Raw genomic sequence first — 27,662 nt, forward strand, 5'->3', positions numbered from 1 at the left:
ACTAAAAAGGCACATTTTCCATTGTTTTTATTTTACAATGCATCGTTAGTTCACCAAAACCTGAAAATATGAATTTCTTTTATTTTTCTGTTTGTTTTTTGTTTTACTTTTCTTTTAACTATAAAGCATACATATAGATAAATGGATATAGATATAAATATAGATATAGTTAGCTTAAAGAGAAGATGAAATTCACTGGTTTTAAACAAATCAAAACAAAGAGAATAATTCCCTAATAATCTTGCAACGCATCTGAATTAGCCAGTTATTTGGGAAGGTGAATGGAATGTGTAAGATAAAATTCCGCAGCATCAATAGTTACACATTTCAGCTGACAGAGTTTTAAGCTGTCACATACTTACTTTCTTTTCCTGGCAACAATTATTTCATCATTAAATGAAGATAATGATAATTTTGTTTTGTCTTAGATGCCATTTATAAGATATGTTATGCATATTATTACCTCTCATTCTTATTAGATTATTTTTAGTAAAATTAGATTTTAGTTGATTCCGGGGAATTATACTACTGCCTTTAAAGCATTATTAGCATTTTGTTAAGATTGGTTATTAAGGAATTCAAATGACCAGGTCTGTTATTAAAATAGGGCAACAAATTCCAGTTGACTATTTTGATTTTTCTCTCTCTTTCAATATGTAGAGAATGCACTTTGTGCACAGGCTAAATTACAATATATGTGTATGTTTGTGTGTGTATGTCTTCCATATCATGTCTAAACAAACAGTTTTAGGTGATAGGATTACAAGTGTAATTCAGAAGTTTTAAACTCATATGCTTTTGAAAGCCAAGCAAGTCACACAAATGAATAAAATATGCTATTGCCAATAAATTAGGAAGTGATGAAAACAGATTATAGGCCCATTCTAAAAGGTATTGAACTTTAATTGTTCTTAAATATCCTATACTAGTGGCCCATTGCACGAAATTCATGCACATTAAAAGGGGATTAATTAGAGGAAATATTTTAATATTGCTATTTGCCCTTTCTCTCTAATAGAAGCGTCAGAGATTAAAGAAAATTAGTAAAATGTATATGAAAATCTTCCTCCTGTCAGAGTCTGGGGCGCACAGCGGGACCCAAAGTCAAGTCCCTGCCCACCTGCAGTGCCTCAAAATTGTGCAAGACCCAGACCCAGCCGACCCCACCCCCATTGGGCGAGAGTCAGACCCAGCCGGCCCCACCCTTGTCAAGCCCCGCCGGGTGGGGGGCGCAGCCTCAGGTCCCTTGCCCCAGCCCAGTGCCATGCAGCTTCAGGTCCCTGCTGATTTCTTGTTAAGGCTTGTTACAGGAACTCAGCCTCCGCTGTGGATGAAGCCATCTTGTGTTATGGAAACCCCACCTCTGCTGTGGGCACCACCATCTTTGTGATGGAATGATGGTCAATTTGCATATTCCCTCTTTATTAGATAGCATGTTGTCATTATCAAGGCAAACACTTCAGAGGACTCAATTTGCTCTTCAGCACACCTGTGTGAGACTTATAAAAATCTTAGCTTTAAAAAGGGGACATATGTAATATTTTCAACAATAAAGATTTATAAAACAATAAGTAAATTGATTAAATAAATAAACACATAATATACTTAGCCAGATTGTGGTGGCCCTTCCAATCTGATGCCTTTGCTTCCAGGAACATATCAGCATGGGTCAGTATAAGTATTAGCAAGTTACTGAATATTCCAAGCTTATTAATAGAGCTATTAACTAGAAAACATATAGAATCTTAAAATTAGTGCTTTAGGACACATACAGTTACATCTCCGCATCATCATAGGTCTTGACATTGTTGAAATCTGCCTGTCTACTATTCTCTGATCTTCACTGATGCACTAACAATACTTTGCAATTCCATTACTCTACATCCAGCATTTCCCTTCAAAAATTGTGGAACACCTGAAAACAAGTATATCTCTAAGAAGGATGACTAAATACAATTGTTATTTATATAAATACACACATTATGTATGTAAAATTTTATATAGATCTAGTGAAAATTAAATTTCTGTGGTTTGGCGGTATACATTGCAAAATATCTGTTTTTTGTATTTTTTTTTTTAATTAAGCATCACACTGAAATTAGTGAAATAGACACATTGTTTCAGCCTCAGGGCAACACTATTCCAGTTTTTATAACTGTTAATAAAACAGCTGTCTGATTTTGAAATTTAAAAGGCATGCTAATTATTTTCTTTAATTTTTAATTATTATTTTAATTGCAATGATACACTCACTAGTCTGAAGTGACTTATGAAACCTAATTTATTTAAAGTATAAATTTCTCTTTCTTCTATTTTGCTAGATCTCTCTATCGTCCCCAACCCAGTCCCCAAACCCCCCAGCTCTAACTAACAGCTGTCAGCCTGTTCTCTATCTATGTCTGTATTTTGTTTGTTAGTTCATTCTGTTCATTAGATTCCACATATGAATGAAATCATATGGTATTTGTCTTTCTCTGACTGGCTTATTTTACTTAGCATAATACTCTCCAGATCCATCCATGCTGTGGAAACGGTTAAGATTTCCTTCCTTTTTACAGCTGAATAGTATTCCATTGTGTATCACAGATTTTATCCACTCACCTACTGATGAACACTTGGGCTGCGTCCCAATTTTGCCTATTGTAAATAATGCTGCAATGAACAGGGGGAGAGGGGTGCATATATTCTTTTGAATCACTGTTTTGGGATATTTAGATAAATTCCCAGAAATGGGATCTCTGGGTCATAAGGCAGTTCCATTTTTAAATTTTTGAGGAAAATCCATACTGTTTTCCACAGTGGCTGCACCAGTCTGCATTCCCACCATCAGTGCATGAGAGTTCCCTTTTCTCCACTTCCTTGCCCACTTTTGTTGTTTGTTGATTTATTGATCATAGCCATTCTGGCAGGTATGAAGTGATATCTCAAGGTGGTTTTAATTTGCATTTCTCTGATGATTGGTAGCATTGAGCACCTTTTCATAATGTCTCTTGGTAATCTGTATGTACTGTTTGGAGAAGTGTCTATTCAGATCCTTTGCTCATTTTTTAATTTAATTGTTTGATTTTTGGTGTTAAATTGTATAAGTTCTTTATAAATTTTAGATATTAACCCTTCATCAGATGTATTGGTGAATATATTATCCCATTCAGTGTGTTTTCTTTTCATTGTGTTGGTTTCCTTTGCGTTAAATACTTTTTAGTTTGATGTAGTCTCTTTTTTCTTCTTTGATTCCCTTGCCTGAGGTGATATATCGGGGAAAAAATTGCTGAGAAATGTCTGAGATTTTACTGCCTATGTTTTCTCCTAGGATTTATATGGTTTCAAGTTTAACATTTAAATCTTTAATTCATTTTGTGTATGGTGTACGAAGGTGGTCTAATATCATTTTTTTTTTTTTTGGCATGTATCTGTCCACTTATTGAATAGACTATCTTTACCCATTATATGTTTTGCCTCCTTTGTCAAATATTAATTTATTATAAAGGCATGGGTTTATTTCTGGGCTCTCTATTCTGTTCCATTTATCTATATGTCTGTTTTTATGCCACTACCATGTTGTTTTGAATACAATGGCCGTGTAGTATAATTTGATATAAATTATATCAAACTCTGTGTTTTCTTTCTGAAGACTGCTGTTGCTATTTGAGGTCTTTTTTGGTTCCATGTAAAATTCTGGAATATTTCCCAGCCTCTGTGGCTCAGTGGTTGATCGTCAACCTGTGAGTCAGGAAGTCACGGTTCGATTCCAGGTCGGGGCACATGCCAGGGTGTGGGCTGGATCCCCAGTATGGGGGTGTGCAGGAGGCAGCCAATCAATGATTCTCTCTCATCACTGATGTTTTTATCTCTCTAACTCTCTCCCTTCCTCTCTGAAATAAATAAAATTATATTAAAAAATTTTTTGGAATATTTTGTTCTAGGTCTGTGGAGCACCACATCAGTTTCTTGATAAGAACTGCATTGAATCTATAGAATGCTTTGGGTAATATGGACATTTTAATGATGCTAATTCTTCCTATCCATGAACACAGTATATGTGGAGAGCAGCTACAGTGTTTGGACAGGTTCAAGCCTGATCTAATGAGAGGGCATGGTCCTCTCATGGTCACATGCAAATCCCAGCCTGGAGGGCAAAGCCCTCCCAGCACAATTATAGCCAACAGCTATAGTTGTAAGCTTGAACCTATGGTCTGAACACGTGGTCCCATGTGTCTGAGTGATGTGGGCTTGATAGAGTTCATGTGCATGTAGTTGAGCAGGATTGAAACCCATGAGAATGTTGTAACCATGCCCTTACTTTGCCTCATGGAATCTGGCTATAAAATAAAAAGACGGCTTGCAGGCTGTGGCGCTGCCTCTCCATCAGAGAGGACAGTGTCCCACCCAGACCCAGCTTTTTTCTCTTGTCTGTCTTTTTTCAATCCTTCACCGCCCCCTCTCAGGCTCACCGAACCTGGCTGAGCTGGCTCGGCACAAGTATATGCTTCCACTTATTTGTATCTTTTTCAATATCTTATAATTTTTTTGAATATAGCTCGTTTACATTTTTGGTTAAATTTATTCCTAGGTATTTTATTTGTTTGAAGCAACTATGAATGGGATTGTTTTCTTAGTTTCCCTCTCTGATAACTCATTATCTACATATATATATATAAGGCTAATATGCTAAGTGTCTGACCATCTGACCAGTTGCTATGACGTGCACTGACCACCAAGGGGCAGACGCTCAATGCATGAGCTGCTGAGCTGCAGTGACTTGGCAGTGGCGGTTCTTGGGTGATGCACCCCAAAACCAGAGAGGAGGGAACCCGATTCCTCACAGGGCCACGCAATTCCACCTTCAGCCATGAGTTATGTTGTTGCTGGGGCACTGTAGACCCCAAATCTAGTTTATTGCACCCTTGCATTTGTGTTCCACACCCTGTACGACAGCAACTTTGCAGAGTGCCCTCTCGCACTCCAGGACCCCTTGGGGGTTGTTGAAGAACCGGTTTCAGCCCGATCCCTGCAGGCCAGGCCAAGGGACCCCACCTGCTGGAGGGACCCCACTCACTCTGCAGATGCCCTTCGAGCCATGGTGCCACCCCAAGTGCTGCTGGCCAGGGAGGGACCGTGGGAGGTTGGCTCCAGAGTGTGTCTGGCCTGTCTTGCCCAGTCCCTCCCTGCCAGCCACCTTCTAATTAATTTCCTTTCAATGTGCCGAACCCGTGCACCCGGTCACTGGTTGGTGTACAAAAATGACATAGATTTCTGAATAACAATTTTGTATCTAGCTATTTTGATAAATTTATTTATTAGATCTAGTAGTTTTCTGGTGGAGTTTTTAGGAGTTTTTATTTTATTTTATTTTTCAAAATGAAGTTCTATTTAAAATGTAAAAGAAATAGTTTTTGAATATGCTGATGAATAAAGCAAAAGAATACAGTGTCCTCTTCCTACTAGTCAGCCAGCCTACCCAAGTACAGGGCAATATACAGTACATAGTACTGGTAGAATTTCACTGTACTTTAGTGCTAGATTATTTGTGCCTAGATTAAGTAGAGACTTGAGGCCCAGTGCAGGAAATTCATGTATGGGTGGGGTCCCTAAACCTGGCCAGCAATCAGGGCCGATGAGGTTCCCTGCCTCCCCATCTCCCCAACTCCTCCTTCCCTAGCCACCCACACGCTGCCACCCACCCTCAGTTCCCCATCCCAGCCTGGGGCCTGTTCCCAATGGGGCAATCGGGACCTGCCAGCCCAGGGGAGGGACCAGGATGTTGACCAGCAAGCCCCATCAGTGATTGGGGCCTGCGGGCTGGCGGCAGCTCCTGTGTTGAGTGTCTGCCCCCTGGTGGTCAGTGTGCGTCATAGCGACCGGTCATTCTAGTTGTTCTATCATAATGGTTGCTTAGGCTTTTATATAGATTCTCAGTGTGAGATCTCAGTTCTAGGTTTACACCTTTACTGAGCCATAGCCAAATCCCTGGGGCCCACAGTTCTTTGCACAGCATCCTTTAAAATATATTTCACCTTCTTTCTCAGTCAGAGTTATTGATTCGAGATTCTTTCCACACTTGGCACACTGGAAACAGTTTTTGTGCCAGAGATTTCCTGCCCCAATTATATTCATAGCAGTATGCATGGAATCCCCACATCTGGAACTCTTCTCAGAACCTCTGTATTTTTTAGTCAATTCAGATGTGCTTGGATTTGTTGTAGGCCTGGGAGTTTAAACACTCTGTGGCTTGATGCCCAACCTCTGGCCCTGGTCCGTGTGGTGCGTGCCAGCACTCTGGCTGTAACCATAGTCTTTTGGCCCATACTTCTTTCCATAGTGGGATATGCAGTAGAACTTCATCATGAATTGCCACTGCTGTGCTATCTAATTTTTCCTGCAAACCATGCACAGAAAGCAGCAGTGATGGAAGCTTCTCCAATCACACTTTACCTCTTCCACATCAGACAGGGTCCACCCCAGACCCCACACTTGTTTCCACCGCCCCAGACAGGCATTGAGTCAGAAGCAGGACCAAGCACCACAGGCAGGGCTAGTGAAGTGGAGTTGGAGGGAGCAGGTGGGAATCTGGGATCATCTGCAAGTAATGACAGTTTTACTTCCTCCTTCCCAATTTGGATGCCTTTTATTTCTTCTTCTTGCCTAATTGCTGTGGCTAGGACTTCCAATCCTATGTTGAATAAGAACAATGAAAGTGGACATCCCTGTCTTGTGCTTGATCTTAAGGGAAATGCTTTTAGTTTTTGTCCATTGAGTCTGATGTTGGCTGTGGGTTTGTCATATATGGCCTTCATTACATTGAGATATGTTCCCTTTATTCCCACTTTACTGAGAGATCCCTACCATAAATGGGTGCTGGATTTTATCAAATACCTTTTCTGCATTTATTGATATGAGCATGTGGTTTTTATCTTTCATTTTGTTTATGTGATGTATCACGATTATTGATTTGTGGATATTGTTTCAACCTTGCATCCCCAGAATAAATCCCACTTGATCATGGCATATGATCTTTTAATACACTGCTAGATCTGGTTTGCTAATATTTTATTGAGGGTTTTAGTATCTATGATCATCAGGGATATTGGCTTATAATTTAGTTTCTTTGTAGTGTCTTTATCTGGTTTGAGAATTAAAATAATGCTGGCCCAGTAAAATGAGCTTGGAAGTATTCTCTTCTCCTAAATTGTTTAGCTATAGCTTACAGATAGGTGCTATTTCTTCTCTGAATCTATGGTTAAATTCACCTGTGAATCCATCCAGTTCAACACTTTAGTTTGCTGAGAGGTTTTGATTACTGCTTCATTTTTACTAGCTGCAATCTGTCTATTCAGATTATCTGATTCTTTCTGATTCAGTTTTAGAATATTTATGTTTCTTGGAATTTATCCATTTTTTCCAGATTGTTCAAATTGTTGGCAAATAGTTGTTCATAATATAGTCTTAGATTCCTTTGTGTTTCTTTGATGTCAGTTTTATTTCTCCTTTTTCATTTCTGATTTTATTGATTTGGGTCCTCTCTCTTTTTTTCTTGATACATTTGGTTAAAGATTTGTCAATTTTGTTTATCTTTAAAAAAAAACAAAAAAAAAACAGCTGTTCATTTCATTGATCTTTGTATTGTTTTTTTAGACTATTTTGTTTATTTCTGCCCTATCTTTATTATTTCCTTCCTGCTACCCACTTTGGGCTTTCTTGATTTTATTTTTGAAGTTCCTTTAAGTGTAAAGTTAGATTTTTTAGTTGAGGTTTTTCTTTTTTTTTCTCAGATAGTCCTATAATGCTATGAATTTCCCTCTTATAAAGCTATGAAGGATTGCTTTCACCATGTCCCATAGGTTTTGGGTTGTTGTGCTTTCATTTTCATGTGTTTCAAGGTATGTTTGGATTCTTCTCTGATGTCATTGGTAACCCATTCATTGTTTATTAACTTGTTATTTTTTATTTTTTTTTAATGTATTTTATTGATTTTTTACAGAGAGGAAGAGAGAGGGATAGAGAGTTAGAAACATCTATGAGAGAGAAACATCGATCAGCTGCCTCCTGCACACCCCCTACTGGGGATGTGCCCGCAACCAAGGTACATGCCCTTCACCGGAATCGAACCCGGGACCCCCGACGCTCTATCCACTGAGCCAAACCGGTTTCGGCTATTAACTTGTTATTTAGCCTCCATGGCTTTGTTGTACTTTTCAATGTTCCTCTTATAATTGATTTCTAGCTTCATACCATTATGGTCAGAGGAGATTCTTTTTTTTATTTTTTTTAAATTCTCTTTATTGTTGAAAGTATTATAGATGTCCCTATTTTTCCCCCATTGACGCCCTTCCTTTCCTTTTCCATCTCCTCCCCAGGCCATCAACCCACTATTGTTTGTATCCATGGGTTATGAATATAGGCATATAAGTTCTTTGGTTGATCTCTTCTCTCCCCCAACCCTTCCCTCTAAGGATCCTCCATCTGTTGCATGTCTCCATGTCTCTGCATCTATTTTGTCCATTTATTTTGTTCATTAGATTCCACATATAAGTGAGACCATATGATACTTGTCCTTCTCTGACTTACTTATTTCACTTAGCATAATACCCTCCAGGTCCCTCCGTGCTGTCTCAAAGGTAAGTGAACCTTCTTCTTTTTTTTTTTTTTTTTTACAGCTGCAAGTATTCCATTGTGTAAATGTACCATAATTTTTTGTGTTATTGTTTTTTATCCACTCATCTCCTGATGGGTACTTGGGCTGTTTCCAGATCTTAACTATTGTAAATAGTGCTGTTATGAACAATCCCTTCTGACCTGAAATGTTTCTGTTGAGAAATCAGCTGACAGTTTTTTGGGAGCTCCCCTGTAGGAAACTAACTACCATTCTCTTGCGGGTTTTAAGATTCTCTCTTTGTCTTTAAACTTTCCCATACTAATTATGATGTGATTTGGCATGGGCCTCTTTGAGTCCATCTTGTTTGAGACTCTCTGTATTTCCTAGACATGTGTGTCTTTTTCCTTTACCAGGCTAGTGAATTTTTTGGTTATTAAAAAACCTATCTTAAAATAGGTTCTTGATTCATTGCTCTCTATCTTTTCCTTCTGGTACCCCTAAGATGTCGATGTTGTTACACTTCATGTTGTCCCAAAGTTCCCTTAAATTATCCTCATTTTTTTAATTCTTTTTTTCTTTTTTGCTGCTCTACTGAGTCTTTTCCACCTTTTCTTCCAAATTACTGATTTGATCCCCTGCTTCATGTAATCTACTGTTTATTCCTTCAGTGTTTTCTTCATTTCAGATATTGTATTCTTCATTTCTAGCTGATCCTTTCTTTTGGTTTCTATGTCCTTTTTTCATGCTGTTATGCATCCATAGAACCATTACTTCGAATTCTACATCTGATAAATTACTTGCCTCCATTTCATTTAGCTTTTTTCCTAGAGATGTCTGCTGTTCTTTAATTTGGGGCCTTTTTTTATAATTGTCTTCTCATTTTGGATGCATCTTTGTGTTTGTTTCTATGTATGACATAGATCTGCTATGACTGTCAATCTTTGTGGCCTTATGTAGTAGGTGTCCTGTGGGGCCCAGTGGTGCAGTTTCCTTGATCACTTGAGCTGCGTGCTCCAAGAATGTTCCTTGTGTGGGTTATGTGGGCCCTTCTGATGTAAGTGAGTTTTGAATGCAATTGGGTCATTGGTTTGTGGGATGTGCTCTAAGGCTGGCTGACTCTGAGGCTCAACCCTGACCATGAGGTGTGAGCTGCTGTGGAGGTGCTGACCACATGAAGCAAAATTTGTCTCATTGGGGTTTAGTATCTGCCAAGATTTCTCCTTGAAGATGCCAGTTGTGACGCTTATTGGATCCTGCTCTGCTGTTGTCTGACGCTGGCCACTGGGTGTGTTGGTTCTGGACCTCCTGGGGGTCATTCTGGTGCAGGCCACATACGACGTTGCCTGTGACTAGCCCTTGGCAACCTGTTTGGAGCAGTATCTATGTGGCCTCTTCTTTAAGTTCTTGGTTATAAGATTTCTCTTCAGCTAATCTTCACTTGGTTAACCATGATGATTGTTCTATAATTTAGCTATAATTCCAGTTTGGTCCTGGTAGGAAGTGAGTGTAGCTTCCATCTACTTCACTGCTATCTTTGCTCTCCTCATGGATATATTTTTAAAAGCACAGTATAAATTTCTAATTGAACTAAATTATATACATTGGATAGTGCTTCATGGCATATAGACTTTGATAACAAAACATGGAGAACACAAACTGGTAACCCTACTTTAAAATATAATATATATGACTTTATTTTTGAAACTAAACAAATTTCTCCATACTTAAAATCCATTATTTAAATGAGAGTGCCATTTTGAGGATATAGATAATTTTAGATAGTTTCTAATCATTGTGAAGAATAACATCACAATTTTAATAGCTAATATGCAGGCTCAGTTTTGAAGTCCATTCTTAGGATAGTGAGAGCCTCAGCCATGGCTCTTATCATGAAGAAGGACAGAAGAGTGAGTATAAAATTCCCTCTATCGTTTTAAGAAAACTTTAGTCTCTAAGGTTATTCATAAGGAGTCCTGAGCAGACTTGTCAGCAGGTCTAACTTTGTGGCTAGTGGACAGGAACATACATAGCATCAACAGTTGTCTGGGTAGCACTGTGCCAAAGTAAATTACGTACCAATAAACAGAACTTTGATGTTGTGGCTTACTAGACTGCTCTAATAAATGTTTCAGCTATCTATTGCTGTGTAACAAACCATCCAGAAACTTAGTAGCTTAAAATAACAACAATCATTTATTTTGCTTACACAGTACAGTTTTGGCAGGGCACATCTGGAAAGCTGGTCTCTACTCTGGGTAGCTTTAGTAGGAGCTGCTAGATTGAACATGTAGGATCAGGCCACTTAAGATAGTTCACTCCAAGGCTGGCAAGTTGGTTCTGGCTGCTGGCTTGGAATTCAGCCAGGGCTGTCAGCTGAGTGCTTTAGTTCCTTTTAATGTGGGTTGCTTGGGCTTCCTCACAGCTTGACAACAAGTGGAAACTACAAAGCTATAATCTAGCCTCAGAAGTGCAAGAACATTACTTCTGTCATATTCTATTTGTCTAGCAAGTCAATAAGGCCAATCTATTTTTAAGAGGAGGAGAACTTGATTTTATCTCACAAAGGGAGGGGTCGCCAAAAATGTTACCATCTTTAACCGACCAGAGCAAAGGATGGGTGTGTAGGGAGTTGTGGCATTGATGCTCCTTGCCCAGGTGGAGGGGTTATTCATAAGCCAACAATCTTGCACATTGCACCTGAAGCAGATTTCCTGATTATAAATGACACCACATCTACCACCAACCTCTAACATATAGGTAGCATGTACCATGGCCAGGCAATATACTAAATGCTTTATAAACATTTTTAAAATAGCATTCTTATAACAGTTCTTTTAGGTAGATGGTAATATTGTCTGAGGCACAAAGAGGTTAGTTTACGTGTACAAGATTCATAGCTAGCTGGTGGTAAATCTGAGGTTCAAATGCAAACTGTCTCATGCCACAGTTCATACTCTTAAGCACTACACAGTATAATTGCATATGAGGTCACTCCTTTGACAAGCAGGCAATCAAAATACTACTTAATCTGCTACACTGAAGAAGCTCCTATGAAATGACTTAATTGAATACAGCAGGCTAATAACTAAGTTTCTTTTTTTTTAAATCACCTTGTGAAAGCACTAGAGACCTGGTATTGACATAAACATGAAGTTCTGTGTTGAGAGAGAGTGCAACTAACACATAGAAACCCAATCCTGCAAAAGATGTTCCAGAAAGCAAGATGAGTTGGAGTTCCGGGTGGGGGTGATGATGTTGATCAGCAGCCAAGTCACTGAGAAGTGATAAAGTTAAAGTCAGAAGAGCATTAACAAGAGTCGGGTCTGGGGTCTGAAAGCTGAAACAGAAAAATAAACCATTTACTCCCCAACCTCTCTGTTATTGTAACAGGTGTGAGATGGTAGCTCATTGTAGTTTTGATTTGCATTACCCTAATAGTGAAGTCCCTCATTCCGTGCGGATGGCAGTGTACACTAGTACAGCCACTAATATAGTATGGTGGTTCCTCAAAAAATTAAGAATAGAGTTACAATATGACCCAGCAATCCTTCTTCTGGGTATCTACGTGAAAAACTCAAAAACATTTATTTGCAAAGATATATGCACCTCTGTGTCCATTGCAGCATTATTCATAGTGGCCAAGACATGGAGACAACCATGTTCTTTGATAGAGGATTGGATGAAAAAAAGATGTGGTACATATATACAATGGAATACTACTCAGCCATAAGACGAAATGAAATACTGCCATTTGTGACAACATGGATGGGCCTTGAGAACATTATGCTATCTTAAATAAGTAAGAAAAAGTTAAGAACCATATTATTTCAGTCATGTATGGTATATAAAACTGAAACGGATAGACACAAACAATAATAGTATGGTGGTTACCAGAGGGAAGAGGGTGGAGACTAGTAAAGGCAAAAGGAGGGCAAATATTTGGTGACTGAAGATTTGACTTTGGGCGGTGGGCATACGGTGCAATATAAGATCAAGCATTATCGAAATGTACACTTGAAACCTACATGATCTTATTAACCAATGTCACCCCAATAAATTTAATAAAAGGAAAGAAAAATAAACCAAAGAATGATTAGTGATGTGAGAATTTCTGATCTCTTGACTTTGTAAACTTCAACTATTCTCCTTTTCTAAATTCCTGACTCTTGTAAAGCAGACTACTAACCTGATGCTTATCTGGTCTGTGGATCTATTGTTGTTAGGTCCCTCAATACTTCAGTTTGCCTATAGACTGAATATTTCTGCAGCACTCAAAGCTGAAACTGTTTCTACCAACATCTTCTTGCTTTCTCCCCTCTGCTCAGAGTAAGCTGGGCTGGTTTGGGCACTGCTAAAAAAAAGACAGGGAGGCATTAATAAATGGCCTGGTGCTTCATGTAGTATCTCTATTCATAATGATTGCCATAATAGCCAAACATTACCAATAAATTATTTTATTAGTAACTTATTATATCCAAAACTCATCAGAATAGAGTTTTTACCCTTATGATTCTAATATATAGAAATTTTATATCCTTTTGTTTAAACCCCATCAACTGATTTCCAAGGCATTGTACAAAGCATTAAATCTTATTGTATTTATTACATATTTATTTTATAACACTGTTAGTTGCTTCTATTCTATATGTATATACTATTCATTAATTGTTTTTACATTTGTCCAAAAATCATATTCAAGAAGTTACATTTCTCTGCTCATCTATATTAAAAATGCAAAAGTGTGTCCAAATGGAAAATATTTTGGCTTGAGAGTGTTAGTTTATTACAAATAAAAATACATGCTGTGAATAAAGAAAAAGTGTTTAATGCTCATATTAAACCCAACTACACTAATTTTATTAACAATATTGAGTTGTACTTGTTCAAAATTCAAAATATTGGAAAAGAATGGAATTGTCTTTTGTGTTGTTGTTACTTTGTGCTTTAGAGATTTGATTAAATTTTTGTCAGTCTCCTATGGTTTTCCTACTTTTAACTTTTCTTTATTACCTTATACTGACCCTTCAGATGTATTCTCATTAGGTGTACTTGTATGGTTCCTTAAGGGGTCCTCAGACAGATAGAGATCACAGGGGTATGCAATGTCCAATCCTTTCCTGAAGTGAAGGAGGCGTGCCCCAATGGCTTTCGGGGCATTCACTTGTCATGCTGTTGGCTTTTGGCCAACAGAGATGAACAAATTAGCAGAGTGTACCTGTGTTGGCCCTGTTCCTATTCTCATTTATGTAATTGATGTCTAGTGGCTTCATTATGAATCATTAGCATATCAACGTGGTGTCTGAGCCTGGCAAAGTGCTGCTTGTTGTCGGGCCTTAGCAATTTACCGTAACATATAAAGCAAGAAGTCCTGGATCTTCCAACTGGACTCAGCAAATCAAGATAGTAGCACAGAAGGCCCAAATTCAGTAACGTAGAGTTCCTTTGTGTTTGAAATAGTTAATAACAAGTTTGGACTTTTGTTAGACTATTTTTCTATAATACAAAAGACATGTTTTGTAAATAACAATACTCTATGTGGTTCTTTTAAATATTTTAAGTTCCTTTACATTCACTAATTTCATTTTCATAGCTTTATGTCTAATTAATGTACATATTTGTTGGTACCTATGAACAATGGTAATTTTGTCTTAAAAGTAAGAGATTTTTAAGCCAAAAAAATTACATATTTGGAGATGGTTTTGATTTTAGTTAAATGATTTACTCTGAATTAACTGTCTCACATTGCTTGAGAAGAATTGTAGGTTATCTTTATAGTCAATCTGAAATACAAGCTTGAAATTTTCTATTCTAGAGTTGTTCATATAAAGTGTTATTAGATTACCAGTTGTTTAAGATGCAAAACAAAAGAGTGTTTTAAAGACACATATTCCTTATTCACTTAGTACTTCTAATTTAAGGTAGTTAATACAAAGATAATATTGTAAACATTTACTACCATAAATAATAATAAAGAGAAATAAGAATTTTTTAAAAAGAAATAAGGATTACTTTAAGAAGTAAAATAAATATATTCAGATAAACTGTATTTGTTATAAAGGACATATGTTTTTAGAAGTGGAAAATTAAACCCCAACACAACCTGTGGACAAATGCCAACCATGACAGAGTGGCTTGTGACAACAAACAAACAACTCTGAAGGGAATGCTCTTTCAATCATTACCCTGCTTCCTTGGAACAACATAAAGCTGGCAACCCAGTGCTGTTTCCAGCTTTCTTTTCTTCTTCTTCTTTCTGTTTTGTTTGTTTGTTTGTTGTTTTAGAAAATTATAAGTTATTGAATTCACAATGCTGGTATGTGCTAGTCAAAGTCTATACACTCTTTTCTTGGTACGCATTTTAGTTTTAGACAACAATTAAGTCAGTGTTAAAACTTTCTTTTCATTTGACATTTCACAATCTTCAACTGAATAATCTAGAAAAAATAGTTATTCATAGTCTACAGTACTTTTGTATGCAAGGTCAATTTTGATGACAAAAACACTTAATATTTTCAGAACAAACAATTTATAAATTTAAGACAATGGATTATTTATTTAAACTTAATATGTTACACAAAGTTCTGATAAAATAGAAGTATTAAGACAGTCTTCTGGAGTTTGTTATAATATTTATAATATTATTTAATTTGTTGACATATTTTTAGGTTCCATAAAGTAAGACTTCATTATGTTTTCCTCAAGCATTTAAAACTAGAGGCCCAATGCACGAAATTCATGCAAGGGGCTCAGCCCTCACAGTCATGGTGGTTTGCCTTGGCCCTTGCAGCCCCGGGTTCATCCAGAAGGTCCCTCCGGAATGATGTCAGGAAGGACATTCGGAAGGACATCCAGAAGGTTGTTCAGCTGTCTGGTCTAATTAGCATATTTTGCTTTTATTATTATAGATAATGTGTGATTTAAAGCAATGACCATTTTCAAAGTATGTATTGTTTGTGCTCCTTAAGTGAATCAAGAAAATGCATTAATACTTCTTTTGTATTCACAATGGGCAAAATGGTCAACTTAGAGTCTGTGAAGAACCCAAAGCATATGATAAGGTTTGTGTTTTGAAGATGCTTGTGATTTAATAGGAAGGGGAAAGGTATACATAGTGCTTCTATGAAGTGAAATTAAGGGATTCCAGTGGTGTCTCTTGGGACTCGTTTACTACTTTGACTTTGTGTACTTTGTTTATCTCTCCTACTACACTGTGACTTCTTGGTTGTTGTTTGTTTATTTCTTGTGTTGTGTGAGTGTGTGTGTGTGTGTGTGTGTGTGTGTGTGTGTGTGTGTGTTTAACTTTCCAAATACTGTTTACTTCACTAAAACCTGGAGACAAGGAAAAGGTATGTGACTGCCTGGGATCCAAGCCTAGGAGTGCACATTGACAGCCACGACATTCAAGGCCAGGGTGCTGAGGGCCAGCAGCCCTGTCACTACTGCTCGAACCAGAAGTGCCATCCAGCTGCCCACGAAACAAAGGTGGACAAAAGTCTCCATGACAAAGGCCTTATAGACGCTGAGGAACATCAGCAGGAGGAGAGCTGGCTGGAAAGTGTGGTGCAGGTCAGAGCGTGATATCATCCACACACCTGCCAGATGCGAGGATGCAATGGACCAGACTGATGTTGGAATCAATGCTCATCTGGATGTATTTCCAGTCAAATTCAATGCCCTGAGCTCCAACCCAGAGGGGGATGCAATGGGACATTATGAGCTCCAAGGTGGTGCTTTATCCTTATTTATAATTTTCTCCAGCACCTGAGGACATTCATCAGACTGTGAATGGCCAATAAATAGCTTTGGACTGAATAATATATAAAACAATAATAATAAGAAGCTATATAGCTGACCTGTCAAATTCATGGATATAGAAGTTCACTGGGATTGGGTTGCTCAGGAGGGTTTCCACAGAGGACAGAGTAGCTGAGTGAAAATATGAAAAAGGAAATGTGAAAAAGGAAGACATTTCAGGGGAGTGGAAGAGCATGTAAAGCAGTTGTAAAGTGGAAATGCAGAAAAGCTATATTCTGTACTATAGTGCCGTGATTTTCCACCTGTGTGCTGCAAAAATTAAAGGTGCAATACCAGACTATTTAACCAGGGGCACTACCTCTTTCCCTTAGATTGTCAAATTAAAAAATGACAACTACAAACATAACAATAGCCATCCAATGTGAATAAATCAAAATTAAATTTATTTTTTATCAGGTCAGCAAAAATATAATTTTTGGTGTGCTGCATAATTTCAGTAATTAGTTTATATGTGCCTTGAGTTGAAAAAAAATGAAAATTGCTGCTTTAATGGGTACCTTTTTTGTTTTTTTTTTGTTTTCCTAGAATGGTATGATCTTTGTAGAAAAATATTGATAAAGGTTGAAAGAAATTATAGTATAGGTCTCACCCATCAGTTAAATAGAAAGTTTATGTCAGTTTATATATTATCATTAATAAACATCAAAACAATCTTTATTTTATGATAAAGGATATTTCGTTAGTTATTTGGAACAAAATACATGCTTTCCCATAAGTAAGAGTGTCTCTTACTCCTTTTCCCTTCTTCCCTTCCATATCATATAATTCTGTGGTTTAGAGTCTGGGTTCTGGAGCTAGCTTGCCTGCCTGCAAATCTTCTTTCTATGAGAACTTGGTTGTTACCTTAGTAGCTAGAATATAGGCTCCACTCATGTCCCAGAGATATAACCTGACCATGCCCGATTGCTATATAGAAGTTTCTTTTCATAGCAGTCTAGCCAGTGTAGGGGTTATTATAGTTATGCTGTTATGCTGTTTCCTGAAAAAATTGCCTCAAAACTTTGGGACTTAAAAATAAGCTGTTGATCAAGGGTCAGGAATTTGGGCAGGGCCAGTGAGGAGGCTCAACTTGCTTTACATCATTTCAGCTGGGCTGACTCCAGTGGGTCTCCAACATCCAAAATATCCTAAGTTATATGTCCAGTGCCTTTGTGCTGGCTGAGCTGTAGCCCCTTGATTCTCTTAAATGTGACCTCTCTCTCTTTTATGGTTTCTAACTAGAGGCCCGGTGCATGAAATTCATGCACGGGGGTGTGTGTCCCTCAGTCCAGCCTGCACCCTCTCCAATCTGGGACTGCTGGCTCCCAACTGCTCACCTGCCTGCCTTCCTGATCACCCCCTAACCACTCCCCTGCCAGCCTGATTGATGCCTAACTGCTCCCCTGCCAGCCTGTTTGCCCCTAACTGCCCTCCCTTGCAGGCCTGGTCACCCCTAACTGCCCTCCGCTGCAGGCCTGGTCACCCCTAACTGCCCTCCCCTGCAGGCATTGTCCCCCCCAACTGCCCTCCCCTGCAGGCCTGCTCCCCTCCAACTGCCCTCCCCTGCAGGCCTGGTCACCCCTAACTGCCCTCCCCTGCAGGCCTGGTTCCCCGCAACTGCTCTCCCCTATAGGCCTGGGTCCCTCCCAACTGCCTTTCCCTGCAGGCCTGGTTGCCCCCAACTTCCCTCCTCTGCCGGCTTGGTCATCCCTAACTGCCCTCCCCTGCAGGCTTGATCATCCCCAACTGCCCTTCCTTTCAGGCCTGGTCCCTTCCAACTGCCCTCCCCTGCTGGCCATCTTGTGGTGGCCATCTTGTGTCCACATGGGGGCAGGATCTTTGACCACATGGGGGCAGCCATCTTGTGTGTTGGAGTGATGGTCAATCTGCATATTACTCTTTTATTAGATAGGATAGGTGCACAGGTGGGGGGCCAGCTGGTTTGCCCTTTAGGGTGTCCCAGGTTTATTTGCATATTCACTCCTGATTGGCTGGTGGGCGTGGCTTGTGGGCATGGCTTGTGGGTGTAGCGGAGTGATGGTTAATTTGCATACTACTATTTTATTAGAGAGGATTATTTGGTAGTCTGGCATGAACTTGTTGACATGGGTGTTTGTTTCAAGAGGATGAAAACAGAGGCTGTAAGGCTTCTTAATGTCTAGGTCTGAGAGTCACAGTGTCATTTCTGCTGCATTCTATTGGTTAAAACAAGTCCTAGAATCAGCCGGGATATAAAGGGAGGGGAAATTCCTATTGATGATAAAGATGGCAAACTTTTGTTGCAAAAGGACTTGGAGAGAGGGAGGAATTACTTGGGCCATCTTTGGTAATAATCTGTCAAAATGGATCTGCCCTAGGAGGTCTCAGGGCCCAGACTATTTTTTCATGCCTTCTTCAAAATGTGACTCCCCTCTGTGTGGTCCAAGATGACTCATTCCAACCAAAGCAAATGAGACAAATGAAAGGGCTAGCCAGGATACAGATTCTAGTCACAAAGCCTACCTAATTAAAAGCCTGAAAAGAAATAAAGTCTTTGTTTTTGATCACCATAAAACCACCTGAAAATTGAAGATTTTATTTCCATGAGAAAAAATTACAGAACAGATATTGGAAGACTATAATCTCTGTAACAGTTATTTAACCTCTGTGACTCTTTGTTTCTTTATGAGATGCCAGATACTTATTAAGCTCCTAATAAGCATTAAGCTCATAATAACATTATTATTATTATTATTATTATTATTATTATTACTAGAGGCCCAATGCATGAAGATTCGTGCAAGAATGGGCCTTCTTTCCCCTGGCTGCCAGCTCTGGCTGGAGCCACCTTTCTGCCTTCCCATGCTGCCCAGAGGCCCAGAGCAGCTGGGGCAGTGCAGAATGCCTGCGTTGTCACCATGACGATGACGCAAACATCCCACCCCACCCCCAGCCGCTCAGCACCTGCATATGCAAATTAACCCACCATATTTGTTGGGCTAATTTGCATACTCACTCCTGATTGGCTGGTGGGTGTCGTGAAGGTATGGCCAATTTGCATCTTACTCTTTTACCGTGTTTCCCCGAAAATAAGACATCCTCCGACAATAAGACCTACTTACAGGTTTCCTTCTGAGTGAAATATAAGGCATCCCCCGAAAATAAGGCCCCAGGCTCTGTCTCAGAATGAAAATTAATTTACCGTAAACTGGTCGCTAGGGCCGCCCCGACTGGCGTCTAGCAACCAGTGACGTTACACGGAGTCCTGACGTCACTGCTGTGTGGAGGCAGAGCGGAGGTCGGAGTGAGCGGTGAGCGCGGGGCGGGAGAGAGGAGGAGACTTTCGCAGATGCGTGTAGAAGAACAGGAGGATTAGAGCGGACAGGACACGGCGAAGGTGGTGAGTGCTGGTCTGTCTCTGGTGACACTACCTGATGCTCGTGGCCGCCTTCATGATGACTGAAGGTTCTCAGTCAGTGGCAGACCCTGCTCCAGCCCAGATCCAGGCCCTAGCAAGCCCAGTGACTGTCCCCAGGCAAGCCTCAGGGGGTAAATGTCTGATAAAGGGGTAGGGGGGATGTCTGGTGTTCAGTGGCACAGGGGTGGGGGGAGGGGGATCACTTAAAATGACACAGGAGGATCAGAGGGGGCAATCAAAATGACACAGGAGGATCAAAAGGGGTTACTAAAATGGTAACCCCCCCTCTGATTCTCCTGTGCCATTTTGATTCCCCCCTCTGATCCCCCCTGTGTCATTTTGAGTGATCCCCCTCCCCCCACCTTGATACCCCAATTCCTTTTTTTTTACCCCTAGAAATGAGTGCAAAAAGAAAAAGCTACTCCGTGGAGTACAAGAAAGGAATCGTGGAAGACCCTTGGGGCCAAAATCTTACTGCTTTCTGCAAAGAGAAGATGTTGAGTATCCGATTGGTCCGAAAATGGCGAGCAGAGTATGGTAACCTCATTGAACAAGTGGACAAGGGAAATGCTAAAAAGCGCAAGTGTGGATCAGGTCGGCAACCATTATTTTCTGAGCTGGAAGACCTGATCTGTGAATGGGTTGTTGACAGGAGAGCAAAGGCTTTGGTTGTGAATAGGGCTCAGATTCAAGAATTTGCCCTGGCAATGGCACCACAGTTTGACATAGCCCCCGAAGACTTCAAAGCATCACAACACTGGCTGGATAATTTCTTTCAGCGAAGTGAACTGTCTTTAAGAAGATCTACAACATTGTTTAGGTTGGAAGATACTCAAGTATTTAAGCGAGCACTTGCATTCAAGTCCTTTATTGATGATGCTGACTTCTCTAAATACAATCTTTCCAACATGATTGCTATGGATGATACTGCAGTGTTTATGGGCCAAGCATCTCAAACAACAATTGAACAGCGGGGTGCCTCCTTAGCATACATTCCCTCCACTGCTTACGAAAGTGCACGTGTTTCCTGTATTTTGGCAATTCGTCTGGTTGGCACTAAAATCCCACCTTTAATCATTTCTAAAGGCAAGAAGGAAAAGATTGAACGTGTTTTGGAAGTTTTTATTCTTGAAACTGAAAAAGCCTGGGCCACACAAGCAGTTATAAGGAAGTGAGACGATTTAATGCCGCCGCTTGTTATGCGAGGGAGCCAAAGAGGTCTGCTAGTCTGGGATGCAGTCAGCACTCACCGCGCTAAAGACATGAAGACATTTCTTCATGAAAGAAAAATAGATCAGATAATGATTCCAGCAGGAATGACGGCCTATCTCCAGACTCTTGATATTGCAATAAACAAGCCATTCAAAGACAATTTGCGCATGGAAATTAATGACTACATTGAAAATAGAATGGAGAGAAATCAGCGTGGAAACTTTGTGAAACCTAAACTGCAAGTTGTGACTTGGGTGAAGAATTCATGGGAGAAAATCACTGACAGTTGCATTGCAAATGCACTGCGAGCAGGCTACCTTGACAAGAAGTACTCATTTAAAGACAGTGCTATTGCTAAACATGAGAGATTTGGTCCACTGATTCTGAAAGAAATGGAGTCACAAGAAATTCACCAGGAAATTCAGGAATTGGATTGTTATGATGATGTTCCAGAAGATGATGACATGATTGTCATTGAATAAATGAGTAAATTCTTGATACTGTCATTGAATAAATGAGTAAATTCTTGATACTGTAGGATTCACAGTTTGTCTGGTTTGTGTTGACAACTACCGTACTACCGTACCGTATACAGGTAATAAATTTCCTTTATTTTCATTTAACAATAAATGTGTGCCGTATTCTTCTTCATGGAAAAATAAGACATCCCCTGAAAATAAGACCTAGCGTGTCTTTGGGGGCAAAAATTAATATAAGACACTGTCTTATTTTTGGGGAAACACGGTATTATTGTAGATTATTATTATTATTGAAAGAACTAGATTTAAGGTATTTTAATGTGACTTGGTTAATATTTAAAAGAGTGATAAATGGTGACATGACTTTGGGATTTCTAGCTATTAATAAGATATGGAATTCAAAGTGAATTGGAGAATCAAATATGGTATTAGAAAAATTGTGTCTGAGATATCTTTTTTTTTTGCCAGAATATATTTTATTGATTTCAGAGAGGAAGGGAGAGGGAGAGGGAGAGATAAACATCAATGATGAGAAAGAATCATTAATTGGCTGCCTCGTGCATGCCCTGCACTGAGGATCGAGCCCACAACCTGGGCATGTGCCCTGACCTCCTAGTTTATAGGTCGTGGCTCAAGCACTTAGCCAGGCCAGCCAGGCAAGTTTGAGATATCTTTAAAACATCTAATAAACATATGTGTTCAAGGGTCTGCTGAAAATATTTATCTTGACTAAGATTCAAGGCCAGATTAGAAATAAAGAATTGCCAGATATTGGCATCTTCTACCTAGAAGAAGAATATGTTCATCCTGGGGAGTAAATAGTAAACAGGACCAAGAGAAAGGTGAAAAAGGTGATTGCTTTCTCCAATTATCCTTCAAAAGTGCATTCTAGCCATTGTGAATTAGGGGCATATGATAATGATGATAATGAGATGAACTAGTTGGCATTAGTTCTGTTGGAAACATGCAGTCATATTTACTACCAGATATACTAAGGGCATGTCTCCACAATACAACTGGGATGAGGATGTATTCTTGACCTCTAGAAAGTGAGTATGAGAAAGTCATGGATCCCTTGGCTTTTGTTGTAATGTGCTAGAAGTTTTCTTCACATCTAGTTTTGCACCCTGTTTGAAAATTCTCCTCACTGTAGACTTACTGATTAGTTTAAAAGAAAACAAAACAGTTCTGGCTTAAAATCACGTAAAGGCTTCTCATTGCTCTGTGGATGAGGAAGAAAGCCCTGCTTACCTCATTGTCATCTACTTCCTTTCACACATAAACAAGATGGACTTCTCTAATCACTGATTGTGACATGTTCCTTTTGCCCTTCCCTTTGCTTAACATGCTCACATCCCTCTTTCCCTTTACATGGGTATCACAAAAAATTCATTTTTACAATTTAATTTCAAAGCTTCCTTACTCAAGATCATCTTCCCTGACCTCCCAAAGTCAGGCGGATCCTCTCAGTAGATGCTCCCATAGCATCTTTGTAGCATTCGTCATAATTAGGAATAAAGTTGTGCTTGTGCAAATAATTGATAACTCTTTCCTTCACTACAAGTAAAATTTAAACTCCCCCACAGTACAGAAAAGTCCATGTTAACTGCTAATGGGGCTTGAATCTCTTCAACTTCTACCTTCAGTAAGGAGCAGATTGTGGGGTAACACAAAAATAGAAGACACATAGAGTGCCATATCCCAGCTTTGCTAATGCTAACTCTTGATTATAGAATTTAGCCTGATCTGTGGTCCAAATCAGACTTCCCACTCATTCTATCAGGATTGAACTCATTTGCCACCAATAAGAAGAAAGGGGGGATAACAATAGCTCTGTTCCATCTCTCATACCTAGAAGAGTGCTTCATTTAGAATAGTACTTACTGGTACAAGGAATTGCTTGTTGCCTTTTGATTTTTTTCTTTTTAAATGGTGTCTTTTTACTTTAGATAAGGGTTTCTAACATCCCCGATTAAGGGTAAAATAATTACTCCTTAAGATTTCTCCTTTATGCTACTTTCCCTGAACATGGTATAATATACAGTCACTTAAGTTTTCTTGGAGGACTTAACTATAAACAGCAAATGGGGAAATTACAGGATGAAAAATGACTCTCCTACACCCCTTCTGCTTTCTCATTTTTAAAGCTTCTTAAACTTTTTCTAAAACCTTATATTAAAGAGAGAAAGGACAAAAACATACTGGGCATTTTTGTTTGTTTCCATAGAACATTCTAGAACTAAGGAAAATTAGCTGTCAGCTCCTTCGGTTATATAGGTTCCAAAAACTGCTTCAGAGACAAGGGTTTCACCTGGACCACAACAGTTTTGTGAAGGGAGCCAGGGAGCATGGCCATGGGATGGGAAGGGTGAAAGTGACTGTTCACAATTTTCCTTCTTTTCTTTCACTTTTACTGGTTTTACCTTTGATGGTGCCATGATGAACCAGATTTATGTTTAATAAGTAGCAAAATACTGGATAAGAATACGAATCCTAGGCAGGAGTCAGTTGACAGAAGCAAGAGGAAAAAGGAGAAGAGAAAAATTTCCAGAACTTTTTGGGAATTCAAAGCCTCAGGCTATTTCTGAGAATTGTATATCAAGGACTCTTCTTATTGTAATTATTCAATAATTTTTAAAGGTCTTTAATTTTTTATACAAAAAAATATGTACTTACTGTTAAAGTATTTGAAAAATACAGAAAAGTACAAAAATCACACATAATCATATCCCCCATGTCTTCTTCCAAATATGGTTTTGATTTTACATTTAACATGATTCAAGTAGATTGTGGACCACTTAACCATATGAGTAAAATTATTCTGAAGAGAAATTTTCCTAGATGTCTGTAACACATTATAGAAGTGTTTATTTTCACAGGTAGTTAATTTTATGCAAATTTAACCCCAAAAGTTATTTTGTGCAAAAATTACGTGATCTTCAAACATTTTATTGCAGCATTGGACATTTGGTTTATACGTATTCTCTTCTCTTGAGGAAATTATATTCCATTTCCACTCTGACATACCACACAGTAAAATGCTGATACAGTTTCATTGTAAGTGGGGACTGTATAGTACAAGTCAATACTAAGTTGTTAAGAATTTCCTTCTTCTCCCAATGGTATACACATGATTGCTGTAGGAAAATAGTTGGAAATCAGACATAACACTTTGTTCAGTTTTTCAAATAAGGATGAGGAGATTCGGGGCAATAAGTGCATTTTTGACTACTTGTTGAACAATAAGATTTTGGCTAAGATGCAAGCACGCAAGAAAAGTGTGCAAACTTAATATACACACAAAACACTTTTACTGGATGAATAGAAGAAGCTCATAAACTTTCTAGATTTAATAAAATATTCACAGTAAAATAAGTTCTTATAAACTATTATAAAGCCACCTTTTCTTAAAATAACCCTAGCATGGTTTCTTAGGTGACAGACCAGGTAAACTAATTAATTTAAAATTCATTTGTTGCCATCCTGCTGTTGAAAAACTAGATTGACAGACAGATAGACAGAGACAGCGATATGGAGAGAAACACACAGGAACAGAAAAATAAAGCACTATCAGAAAAATACAACATTTTGAAATTCAAATGGCTATCATCAATAAATCAACAAAGAACAAGTGTTGGTGAGAATGTGGAGAAAAACAAACCCTCATGCACTGTTGGTGGGAATGCAGATTGGTGCAGCCACTGCGAAAAGCAGCATGGAGTTACCTCAAAAAATTAATAATGGAACTGCCTATGACCCAGTGATTCCAGTTCTGGGAATTTATACAAAGATACCCAAAAAAATAATTTGAAAAAAATATATGCACCCCTATGTTCATTGCAGTGTTATTTGCAATAGCCAAGATTTGGAAACAGCCCAAGCATCTATCAGTAGATGAGTGGATAAAAAAGCTGTGGTACATTTACACAATGGAATATTACTCAGCTGTAAAAAAAAAAAAAAAAAAAAAAAAGAAGGAAATCTTACTCTTTGCAACAAAATGGATGTAAGCCAGTCAGACAAGTACCATATGATTTCACTCATATGAATCTAATGCACCAAATAAATTAACAAAATAGAAACAGATTCATAGAGAACAGACTGACAACTGTCAGAGAGGATGGAGGTTTCAGGGCTGGGTGAAAAAGGTGAAGGGATTAAGACAAGAAATTTCATAAACACAGAATACAGTATGGTGATTATGAGAGGAAAAAGGGGGTGAGGGAGGTAGGGGAAGGTAAAGGGGGGATAAATGGTAACAGAAGGATACTTGACTTGGGTGGTAAATACACAATATAACATACAGATGATGTATTATAAATTGTACACCTGAAACCTATATTATTTTATTAACCATTGTCACCCCAATAAATTAAAGAAAAAATACCTGTCACAGTGGGATTGCTTCTTCCCAACATTTTATTTTAACTCTATTTTTCAAATTCACCTTAAGGTTTCAATCATGGAGTTCCCAATACTAAATGCTCATATTTTAACGTATTACTTGACAGGAAAAGGTGCAAGATTAATGCCCTTGATATACAAAGTCAGTTAAAACAAGGCTTGACAAAAGGTTTAAGTTTGACCATCAGTTATTCAAATTTCCTAGGTCATATTTATTTCACTTTACCTTCCTCGAAGAGCTTTCTTTTACCTATTAAGGCAGGTGTCCTTCTCACACTCTCACATATTTGACAGGTGGCCTCCATCACCCAGGGCTGAATTATAAAATGAGCCTCCCCATTAGGTCAGCTGTGATCACACATTTCAATACTGTTATATTTCTGTTGAAATAGTTTTATATGACAGTCTATGCCATCTGATAACATTATTTAATTGACAAAGAAGCTATTTATCTTATTATTTCTCTTCTTAAGGGTTTTGTATTTTAAAATCATAGGGCTTCTTAGGAAGTAGTTTTGAAATGTGAAGCTTTGTGGGGGCGGGGCGAGTGGAGGGGTTAAAACTGAATGAGCCTGTTGTTTCCTTGTGACTTCTTTGAAGTTTTCCCAATTATGTCGGTCTTGCTATTTGTTTGTTTTTTAAGTTGGAATTGCTGCTACCAGCAGGAGTTCTGATAGTGGACTTCACAAATTTGGTAAAAACATAGAGACAAAGGAGCTCAACGTGACTTTTCTTGAATTTCATCCATAGTCACTAGCTTCTTATTTTTCTCCTTTCCAAACTTCTTAACAAGCTAATATTTAGATTTAGAGAATTTACAGCCAAGAAAAAAGTAGTAAGAAAGCACATATTGGAAATGTTCTAAAGTATTAGATTCATCAAAGAAAAATAAATGGAAATTGTCAATGATTATGTTAAGTTCATTTGCTTATAATCTTTAAGGTCAAATTTTAGCACACAGCTTACAAGAATACATCAGTGAAATAAGTAGAAGTGTAAAATAAAAAGTCAGAACCTTCAATCTTATAAATGAGAGTAGAAAGTGAAGATTGGTAAGAAATAATTATAGAGTAGTAAGGTACAATAACTATTGTATAGGTACAATAACTATTGACCTTGGGATGTATATTTGTCTTAATCCAAATTTACCTCTTTGTCTATTACCAGCTTTCTCTGAGTGATATAATAAATACTTTCCACCACATCACAGTTTTAGTGAATATGGTAGTGCTTGCCTAAACCTGTTTATGTTAGTACATCCTGATAGTATCCTTCCACAGTGCAACAAGCTAAAACTAATTTTATAACAGAACCAAACAATAGGGCCATTTGTGCTGTTTTCTAAGGACTCCTAAGAAACAACCTTAGAATATTTGGGGGAATTAATAGATTGCTTTTTCTGAACAAGTTGCCAGATGAGACTTGAGTCCCAAACATGTGAAAGTTACCAGGACCTAAAGAACAGTTATACTGAGTTATTGACTTAATATAGATCCCATGCCTCAAAGATCAAATAAGAGGCAAATTTTAAGGTTGACAGCCTATTGTAGAAATTAAAGTGCTAGCTAAGAATTTTATTTTCCTTCTTTGAAAAAGAGTACCTATAAGCAAAGATAGGATTTTTCACAGGAAACTACTTTAATAAGAAAGGGCATGTGAACAAATTACTGATCAATCCCTAATTGTGTTCTAATACCATATGGCAAGACAAAGATGATTGTAGCTTAAAGAAAGTTCAAAGCAGACCACAGAATATCAAATGCGATTTAATCCATGAATAACT

At 38.4% G+C, this 27,662-nt stretch overlaps 1 protein-coding gene and 1 pseudogene across 3 annotated transcripts in view; one reads left to right on the plus strand and one right to left on the minus strand.

Annotated features, from left to right (window-relative positions):
• FOXP2 (forkhead box P2) overlaps positions 1-27,662 on the plus strand; it is a 751,705-nt gene that overhangs the window by 371,027 nt on the left and 353,016 nt on the right. The gene's annotated exons all lie outside the window — the stretch shown is intronic.
• LOC308246796 (cysteine and glycine-rich protein 2-like) lies at positions 5,938-6,497 on the minus strand (annotated as a pseudogene). Its single transcript has one exon. The product of its transcript is annotated as a cysteine and glycine-rich protein 2-like (transcript).

This window comes from Plecotus auritus (genome assembly GCF_963455305.1).
Source record: "Plecotus auritus genome assembly, chromosome: 4".
NCBI lineage: Eukaryota > Metazoa > Chordata > Mammalia > Chiroptera > Vespertilionidae > Plecotus > Plecotus auritus.